Genomic DNA, 9,908 nt, shown 5'->3' on the forward strand with positions numbered 1-9,908 from the left:
TCTGGACATGACGCAGACGGTCTTGCTTTCATTGGACTTGCAGACAGAGAGAATCTGCACTACCTCCTAGAGACTCGGCTCCCTCTTAAAGGGAATGTTTACATGTTGCCTTAGGAAAGGTTGAAATGTTGATAATGTTGAAATTTAGAAAAGTTTGATAATGTTGATCGAGATTGAGGACAGGAAAGATTGAAAGTGAACCCGTAGGGGTTAGAGAGAGAGTAAAGAAAGACAATGACAGTAGGCCCAGCCCAGGAGCTAGGCGGTCCTGCATTGGTGAAGCTAGAAAGGAAAGAAAAGTTGAGTTATTTTATAGTATTTTATAGTAGGCCTTTAGTGGGTTCAGCTTATACGCCCTTAAAGGAAAAGTTAACTTATTGTTCAGAATTTGCACTTAGTAGAATACCCGGCTGGGTAAAAAGAGTTATTTATAGTTATAATGTTATTTTAAAATATTTAATCCTGTTTTTGTTTGTAACGTTCAAGTGTCCTCACCTCCCATAAAGGGAAGCATTGTTCTATTTACTTGTTTTAAGCATTTCAAAAATTTTGTATGTCTTTTGCTGAAATGTATTGTTGTTCTTCTTCCCAGTCCAGGAGTACTGGATTTAACCGGGGGTAGGGGGGGAGTGCAGCGCCCCAGAGATCTGGTCGTTGCAGTATGACACTCTGCCACTAAGGGGAGTGATGGTACGTCTGATGGCACTGAAGAAATTCTACTGACCAGGTATCACCAGCACACATTATACTTCACACTCCGGCCACTAGGGGGAGAAAAAGGCTTTATTTATTGGGCCACTCCTCACACTGGTAAAACTAGGGGTTGGATAGGAAGTTAGTCAGAAGCTGACTGGGTTGGATTCAGGCAACATCCCGTGGCAGGGGGTGTTGCAGGGAGAAGTCACAGGGGGATCCCTGTCAGGAATGGGGACCTGGCAGGTGCCTAGCGAACAGAGCAGAACGTAACGGAACCGCGCCTGCACACCCCGCGGCGGTATCCCAAGAGAGAGACACGAAGGGAAGGATATTGTGGAACAGTGAGAAACGAGATCAAGCACAAAGGAGAACCAGTAGGAGTCGTGCCGTGAGACCGAGGCAACATCCTACTGAGGCGTGTAGCCGGTGACTGGAACACCGCGGGAGTAAGTGACTCTAGGCCTTACTTCGAACTCCGCAGGACAGTTAATTATAGGTTGTCTGTCTACCTTAAATTTCCTACGAAGACATAGGGGGCAACGCGTGGAGAGGGGCGTCTCTAGGGTCCCAGAAGAGCTCCGAGCCTTCCCGTCATATGGGTGCGTCCTAGCCATAACATACCTGGGGGACGAGAAACTAGTAACATCTGGAACAAGCGAGAGGGAATTAGAAAGAACGAACGAGAACAGCAGTCGTGAGGACTATTCCGAATGCTCAGCAGGGTAGCACTACAACACACAGGCGCTAGTGGTAGGCACTGATTTCCACCTGCAAAGGGAACTCTGGATGTGCCCATCGGACCGGCCGGTCTTAGATAGCCCTGTTAAGCGTGCTCTGGATTGAGGATCCTGAAGTCTTCAGTAAAGAGGTAAAGAGACTGCAACCTTGTGTCCTCGTTATTGACTGCACCTCACACCATCATCATCCACCTTACTGGGAAGCCCTGGGGACATACTTCACCTGTGGGAAGGTATACCATCCAGCTGCCATTCCATCACCCCAGCGGACCCCACAGCAGCGTCGGTCACCCTGACCGAACACCACAGGTGGCGTCACGAATCCCTGACAGACTGTACTACCTTTATTGGACGCCCCTTAGCAGGGTCGCGGACCAGGTCTAGCCACCGTGACAGCCTCAGAACCGAACCAGAGGCCCGGTACCGAGATCTCGTGGCCTTTTGTCTGGGGGCGCTCCAACTGTCTCTATTTTATTGTTCTGCAGCTTAATGATGGTGTCCAAAAAGTTAATTTCAGTACAGGAGTAGTTGATTGTCAAGTTGACTGTGGGATGAAATTGATTAAACTGTTCATGGAACGTCTTTAGCTGTGGCTCAGACTCCGTCCAGATGATTAAAATGTCATCAATGTAGCGGTAGTAGGCCAGAGGCCTGATGGGATATGAGGACAAAAAGTCGCTTTCAAGCTTGGCCATGAAAAGGTTTGCTTACTGTGGGGCCATTTTACTTCCCATTGCTGTGCCAGTCTCCTGTAGATAGATCTTCTTGTCAAATTCAAAGTAATTGTGGGTGAGGATGAATTTTATAAGTTTCACCACAGAATTTGCATCAGTCCCTGTGTTTTCCAGGAAGAATTTGCAGGCATTTAATCCATCCTGGTGTGGGGTATTGGAGTACAAAGATTCCACATCCATGGTGGCCAAGATGGTTCCTTCTGGTAGAAGACCTATTGCTGATAGTTTATTCAATAGGTCAGTTGTGTCCTGAATGAAGCTGGGTGTATCCTTTACCAGGGGTTTAAGAATACCCTCTACCCATCCAGATACCTGCTCAGTAAGGGTGCCCACACATGATATAATTGGTCTTCCTGGATTTCCAGATTTGTAGAATGTCCCTGTTCTTGGACTTTCTGGTATCGGGTCATTGGCTCTTATGGATTCGTCGGGCAGACAAGATACCAACTTGTTTAGTTCCTTGTAATAGTCCTGTGTAGGATCCGACTCCAATTTTTTGTAGTAGCGTGTGTTCATAAGTTGTCTGTTTGCTTCCCTCATATAGTCTGATGTGTTCATCATGACTATTGCACCTCCCTTGTCAGCAGGTTTGATGATGATTTCTTTGTTGGTTTTCAGAGACTGTATGGCCTTTCTCTCCTAGGCACTGATGTTGGATGCTTGTCTCCTGTTAGTATGATGGTGGATTTTATCAAATGTCTGAAGGAGTCTATATACTTATCCAAACGAGGGTTGCGTCCAGGTGGAGGTGTCCAGTCTGACCTTTTCTTTGTTGTTAGGATCCCTTTTCCTTCAGTCCAGGTGGGTTCTGAATCTTCTGCCTCATTGAAATATTCCCTCAGGCGCAGTCTCCTGAAAAAATGTTCCATATCACTGCAGAATTCAGTTTTATCCAGGGCCTTAGTAGGACAAAATGAGAGTCCTCTGGAAAGCACAGCCAGCTCCACTTTGTTGGGTTTATAATCTGAGAAATTAATGAAACAGTTAGATGCTTTTGTGTCTGGAATGGAGTGGTTGTCCAAGTTGTCAGGTTTTGGCTTTGTTTTGTATCTGTTGTTTGTATAGAGTCCTGAATTGAGGCGCAATCTGTGCAGTTTCTCATCACCATACAATAAGAGAAAAAAGAATGGATCTACTTGTGGCAATACATTTTTGTCTCCCAAATCATAACATTATGGACATGAAATTACTTGTGTTAAAAGGTAGCTGCAAATCTCAGAGAGACAGAAGAGTCTGGGAATATAAACTGATGACGACCTTTGACAGTCTTAATGCAGGAATGAATGTGTCGCACGGATTTATGTCTTTTTTACATCATCTATGGAACTTGCCCCTCAGACTATGAGGGGTCATCACAACAGAGACCCTAATCAGAGGACAATAAAACATTCCTTATCTAACCCCTTTCTGACATCGGACGTACTATCCCGTCCATGTGGGGTGGGCCCCTATGACCATGGACGGGATAGTACGTCCAGCGCGATCGGCGGCGCTCACGGGGGGAGCGCCGCCGATCGCGGCCGGGTGTCAGCTGCCTATCGCAGCTGACATCCGGCACTATGTGCCAGGAGCGGTCACGGACCGCCCCCGGCACATTAACCCCTGGCACACCGCGATCAAAGATGATCGCGATGTGCCGGCGGTGCAGGGAAGCACCGCGCAGGGAGGGGGCTCCCTGCGGGCTTCCCTGAGCCCCCCGCAGCAACGCGATGTGATCGCGTTGCTGCGAGGGTCTTACCTCCCTCCCTCCCTGCTCGAGCCCCGGATCCAAGATGGCCGCGGATCCGGGTCCTGCAGGGAGGGAGGTGGCTTCACAGAGCCTGCTCAGAGCAGGGACTGTGAAGGCTGCAGCGCTGCATGTCAGATCAGTGATCTGACAGAGTGCTGTGCAAACTGTCAGATCACTGATCTGTGATGTCCCCCCCTGGGACAAAGTAAAAAAAAAAAATTTTCAAATGTGTAAAAAAAAATTAAAAAAAATATTCCAAAATAATGAAAAAAAATATATATATATTATTCCCATAAATACATTTCTTTATCTAAATAAAAAAAAAAAACAATAAAAGTACACATATTTAGTATCGCTGCGTCCGTAACGGCCCGACCTATAAAACTGGCCCACTAGTTAACCCCTTCAGTAAACACCGTAAGAAAAAAAAAAAAAAACGAGGCAAAAAACAACGCTTTATTATCATACTGCCGAACAAAAAGTGGAATAACACGCGATCAAAAAGACAGATATAAATAACCATGGTACCGCTGAAAACGTCATCTTGTCCCGCAAAAAACGAGCCACCATACAGCATCATCAGCAAAAAAATAAAAAAGTTATAGTCCTGAGAATAAAGCGATGCCAAAATAATTATTTTTTCTATAAAATAGTTTTTATCGTATAAAAGCGCCAAAACATAAAAAAATGATATAAATGAGGTGTCGCTGTAATCGTACTGACCCGAAGAAAAAAACTGCTTTATCAATTTTACCAAACGCGGAACGGTATAAACGCCTCCCCCAAAAGAAATTCATGAATAGCTGGTTTTTGGTCATTCTGCCTCACAAAAATCGGAATAAAAAGCGATCAAAAAATGTCACGTGCCCGAAAATGTTACCAATAAAAACGTCAACTCGTCCCGCAAAAAACAAGACCTCACATGACTCTGTGGACCAAAATATAGAAAAATTATAGCTCTCAAAATGTGGTAACGCAAAAAATATTTTTTGCAATAAATAGCGTCTTTCAGTGTGTGACGGCTGCCAATCATAAAAATCCGCTAAAAAACCCGCTATAAAAGTAAATCAAACCCCCCTTCATCACCCCCTTAGTTAGGGAAAAATTAAAAAATTTTTATTTATTTCCATTTTCCCATTAGGGCTAGGGTTAGGGCTAGGGTTAGGGCTAGGGCTAGGGTTAGGGTTAGGGCTAGGGTTAGGGCTACAGTTTGGGTTGGGGCTAAAGTTACAGTTAGGGTTTAGATTACATTTACGGTTGGGATTAGGGTTAGGGGTGTGTCTGGGTTAGAGGTGTGGTTAGGGTTACTGTTGGGATTAGGGTTAGGGGTGTGTTTGGATTAGGGTTTCAGTTATAATTGTGGGGTTTCCACTGTTTAGGCACATCAGGGGCTCTCCAAACGCGACATGGCGTCCGATCTCAATTCCAGCCAATTCTGCGTTGAAAAAGTAAAACAGTGCTTCTTCCCTTCCGAGCTCTCCCGTGTGCCCAAACAGGGGTATACCCCAACATATGGGGTATCAGCGTACTCAGGACAAATAGGACAACAACTTTTGGGGTCCAATTTCTCCTGTTACCCTTGGGAAAATACAAAACTCGGGGCTAAAACATATTTTTTGTGGGAAAAAAAAAGATTTTTTATTTTCACGGCTCTGCGTTATAAACTGTAGTGAAACACTTGGGGGTTCAAAGTTCTCACAACACATCTAGATTAGTTCCCTGGGGGGTCTAGTTTCCAATATGGGGTCACTTGTGGGGGGTTTCTATGTTTAGGTACATTAGGGGTCCTGCAAACGCAATGTGACGTCTGCAGACCATTCCATCTAAGTCTGCATTCCAAATGGCGCTCCTTCCCTTCCGAGCTCTGCCATGCGCTCAAACGGTGGTTTCCCCTAACATACGGGGTATCAGCGTACTCAGGACAAATTGGACAACAACTTTTGGGGTTGAATTTCTCCTCTTACCCTCGGGAAAATACAAAACTGGGGGCTAAAAAATAATTTTGGGGGGAAAGATTTTTTTTTTTTTAATTTTCACGGCTCTGCGTTACAAACTGTAGTGAAACACTTGGGGGTTCAAAGCTATCACAACACATCTAGATGAGTTCCTTAGGGGGTCTAGTTTCCAAAATGGTGTCACTTGTGGGAGGTTTCTACTGTTTAGGTACATTAGGGGCTCTGCAAATGCAATGTGACACCTGCAGACCATTCCATCTAAGTCCTCATTCCAAATGGAGCTCCTTCCCTTCCGAGCTCTCCCATGCGCCCAAACAGTGGTTCCCCCCCACATATGGGGTATCAGCGCACTCAGGACAAATTGGACAACAAATTGTGGGGTCGAATTTCTCCTGTTACCCTCGGGAAAATACAAAACTGGGGGCTAAAAAATAATTTTTGTGGGAAAAAAATTTTGTTTTATTTTTACGGCTCTGCATTATAAACTTCTGTGAAGCACTTGGTGGGTCAAAGTGCTCACCACACCTCTAGATAAGTTCCTTAGGGGGTCTACTTTCCAAAATGGTGTCATTTGTGGGGGGTTTCAATGTTTAGGCACATCAGTGGCTCTTCAAACGCAACATGGCGTCCCATCTCAATTCCTGTCAATTTTGCTTTGAAAAGTCAAACGGCGCTCCTTCCCTTCCGAGCTCTCCCATCCGCCCAAACAGTGGTTTACCCCCACATATGGGGTATCAGCGTACTCAGGACAAATTGTACAACAACTTTTGGGGTCCAATTTCTTCTCTTACCCTTGGGAAAATAAAAAATTAGGGGCGAAAAGATAATTTTTGTGAAAAAATATGATTTTTTATTTTTACGGTTCTACATTATAAACTTCTGTGAAGCATTTGGTGGGTCAAAGTGCTCACCACACCTCTAGATAAGTTCCTTAGGGGGTTTACTTTCCAAAATGGTGTCACTTGTCGGGGGTTTCAATGTTTAGGCACATCAGTGGCTCTTCAAACGCAACATGGCGTCCCATCTCAATTCCTGTCAATTTTGCATTGAAAAGTCAAACGGTGCTCCTTCCCTTCCGAGCTCTCCCATCCGCCCAAACAGTGGTTTACCCCCACATATGGGCTATCAGCGTACTCAGGACAAATTGTACAACAACTTTTGGGGTCCAATTTCTTCTCTTACCCTTGGGAAAATAAAAAATTGGGGGCGAAAAGATAATTTTTGTGAAAAAATATGATTTTTTATTTTTACGGTTCTACATTATAAACTTCTGTGAAGCACTTGGTGGGTCAAAGTGCTCACCACACCTCTAGATAAGTTCCTTAGGGGGTCTACTTTCCAAAATGGTGTCACTTGTGGGGGGTTTCAATGTTTAGCCACATCAGGGGCTCTCCAAACGAAACATGGCGTCCCATCTCAATTCCAGTCAATTTTGCATTGAAAAGTCAAATGGCACTCCTTCGCTTCCGAGCTCTGCCATGCGCCCAAACAGTGGTTTACCCCCACATGTGGGGTATTGGCATACTCAGGACAAATTGTACAACAATGTTTGGGGTCCATTTTCTCCTGTTACCCTTGGAAAAATAAAACAAATTGGAGCTGAATTAAATTTTTTGTGAAAAGAAGTTAAATGTTCATTTTTATTTAAACATTCAAAAAATTCCTGTGAAGCACCAGAAGGGTTAATAAACTTCTTGAATGTGGTTTTGAGCACCTTGAGGGGTGTAGTTTTTAGAATGGTGTCACACTTGGGTATTTTCTATCATATAGACCCCTCAAAATGACTTCAAATGAGATGTGGTCCCTAAAATAAAATGGTGTTGTAGAAATGAGAAATTGCTGGTCAACTTTTTACCCTTATAACTCCCTAACAAAAAAAAATTTTGGTTCCAAAATTGTGCTGATGTAAAGTAGACATGTGGGAAATGTTACTTATTAAGTATTTTGTGTGACATATCTCTGTGATTTAATTGCATAAAAATTCAAAGTTGGAAAATTGCGAAATTTTCATAATTTTCGCCAAATTTCCATTTTTTTCACAAATAAACGCAGGTACTATCAAAGAATTTTTACCATTGTCATGAAGTACAATATGTCACGAGAAAACAATGTCAGAATCACCAGGATCCATTGAAGCGTTCCAGAGTTATAACCTCATAAAGGGACAGTGGTCAGAATTGTAAAAATTGGCCCGGTCATTAACGTGCAAACAACCCTTGGGAGTAAAGGGGCTAAGAGCTGGCCCAATATTTATGGACATAACTGTTTATCACTCTTGGTAATTCTGCTTCATGTCACCTGTCTTATCCATGGTTTCCCCCCCCCTTTTTTTTCTCTGTGCTATGTTGTGCATAAATATGTGATTCTTCAGAATTTGTTTTAGTCTTTGCCTGATGAAGAGGCCTGTGTAGTTTCGAAAGCTTGCAATTTGTGGGCAGCACGGTGGCACATTGGTTAGCACTGCAGCCTTGCAGCGCTGGGGTTCTGGGTTCTAATCCCACCCAGACAACATCTGCAAAGAGTGTGTATGTTCTCTCCGTGTTTGTGGGGGTTTCCTCCGGGCACTCCGGTTTCCTCCCACATTCCAAAGACATACTGATAGGGTTTCTAGATTTTGAGCCCCATCGGGGACAGTGATGATAATGTGTGCAAAACTGGGAAGCGCTGCGTAATATGTTAGCGCTATATAAAAATAAAGATTATTATTATCTTTTCAGTCAGCCATTAAAAGGTATCAACCACTGAGGACTCTCAATTCTAAATATTTTTCTATCCAACTATGAGAACCAAGAATGAGGCAAAGTGAGCATTCATTAATTAGCTGTGAGGTTGTCACAGGAGTAGATGATACCATATTGTGCATGTAGGGGGCAGTACGGTGACATCATCAAAAAGTTTGGGGAAGGGAGTACTGTGGGGACATTAAACTGGATGTGAGGGGGATGCCAGTCCTGTGGATCATTATCCTGTGTGTGGGAACAAAATACTGTGTGTGGGAGGATGGCGGTATTGTGGGAACATTTTACTGTGTGGAGGGAATTGCAGTACTGTGGAAACATTATACTGTGTGAGCGGCATCATATATATTGCATAAAGGGTGTAAAAAGGAGTGTGATAAGAACGAATCCTCAGGGCTGTGCTGCATTTGTACAAATACTGCTATCTGCCGTCCAGTCGGGACCATGTGACATCAATGGGAAGAGGGAGGAAGAGTCTAGAGGGTGCACCTGGTCAGGAGACCTTGATGACGCAGGTTACTGATATTATAAAGGCCAGAGCCCCAAAGGCAGAACAGATTTGGCACCAAGCAAAGGAAAGGGGTGCGGGGAAGAATCTGAGGTACCAGCTTATGGTAAAGTGCCCGAGGCAGCTGGTTGTGGGGCAGAACCGTGCTTACAGGGCATAATGGGGGCATTACACTGTGTGGGGGCCAAGAAAGGGGCCCTGTACTAGGAGAACAACCCGTTCCCTCACTTCCTGTCCTCCATAGTTGGGCCGTGTGTATCAATTACAGGAAACAGAACAAAAACGTTATGATTCCTATAAAGTGGCAACAAAGACCCAAAAAGTGTCTCAGAAGGGGTTAATATCCCCTGCGCTCAGTAATGGGGAATCTCCAGCACCTACCTCCACCCGCAGAGCCGCACTCCACATATATGGCTGCTCTGTGCGCACAGGACCTGTGATGAGGTCACTGGAGGGGAGGAGTCAGGGGTCACATGATCAGGGGCCTCCGTGAATGATATCCGCAGTGAAGACCCTACATGGAAACTTCTCCTCAGTCAGTGACATTCCCGCCATTATTTCCCCTCACTACTGGCACAATTACCCCGCGCCGCCTTTTCTGCACAGTGTTATGTGTGGAATGTAACGTGTGATTTCTCTGGAGACAAATAGACCCCACACATGAGGGAATTATCACCAGTCACCGGACGTCTACTATATGGCGTCTCCAGTCGCTGTGGGGGGGTTTTTATTAAAAGGATGGAGGGCTGCGTCTGTGTGCTTGGATTTTAGAGAGATTAATAAAATCATGGCGCACAATCCCTGTCCTTTA

At 44.6% G+C, this 9,908-nt stretch overlaps 1 pseudogene; it reads right to left on the reverse strand.

Annotated features, from left to right (window-relative positions):
- The window catches only part of LOC138663578 (zinc finger protein 271-like), an 80,982-nt pseudogene extending 71,468 nt beyond the window's left edge, over positions 1–9,514 (reverse strand).
- Positions 9,515–9,908: the final 394 nt, after the last annotated feature.

The sequence above is a fragment of the Ranitomeya imitator genome, chromosome 2, assembly GCF_032444005.1.
Source record: "Ranitomeya imitator isolate aRanImi1 chromosome 2, aRanImi1.pri, whole genome shotgun sequence".
NCBI lineage: Eukaryota > Metazoa > Chordata > Amphibia > Anura > Dendrobatidae > Ranitomeya > Ranitomeya imitator.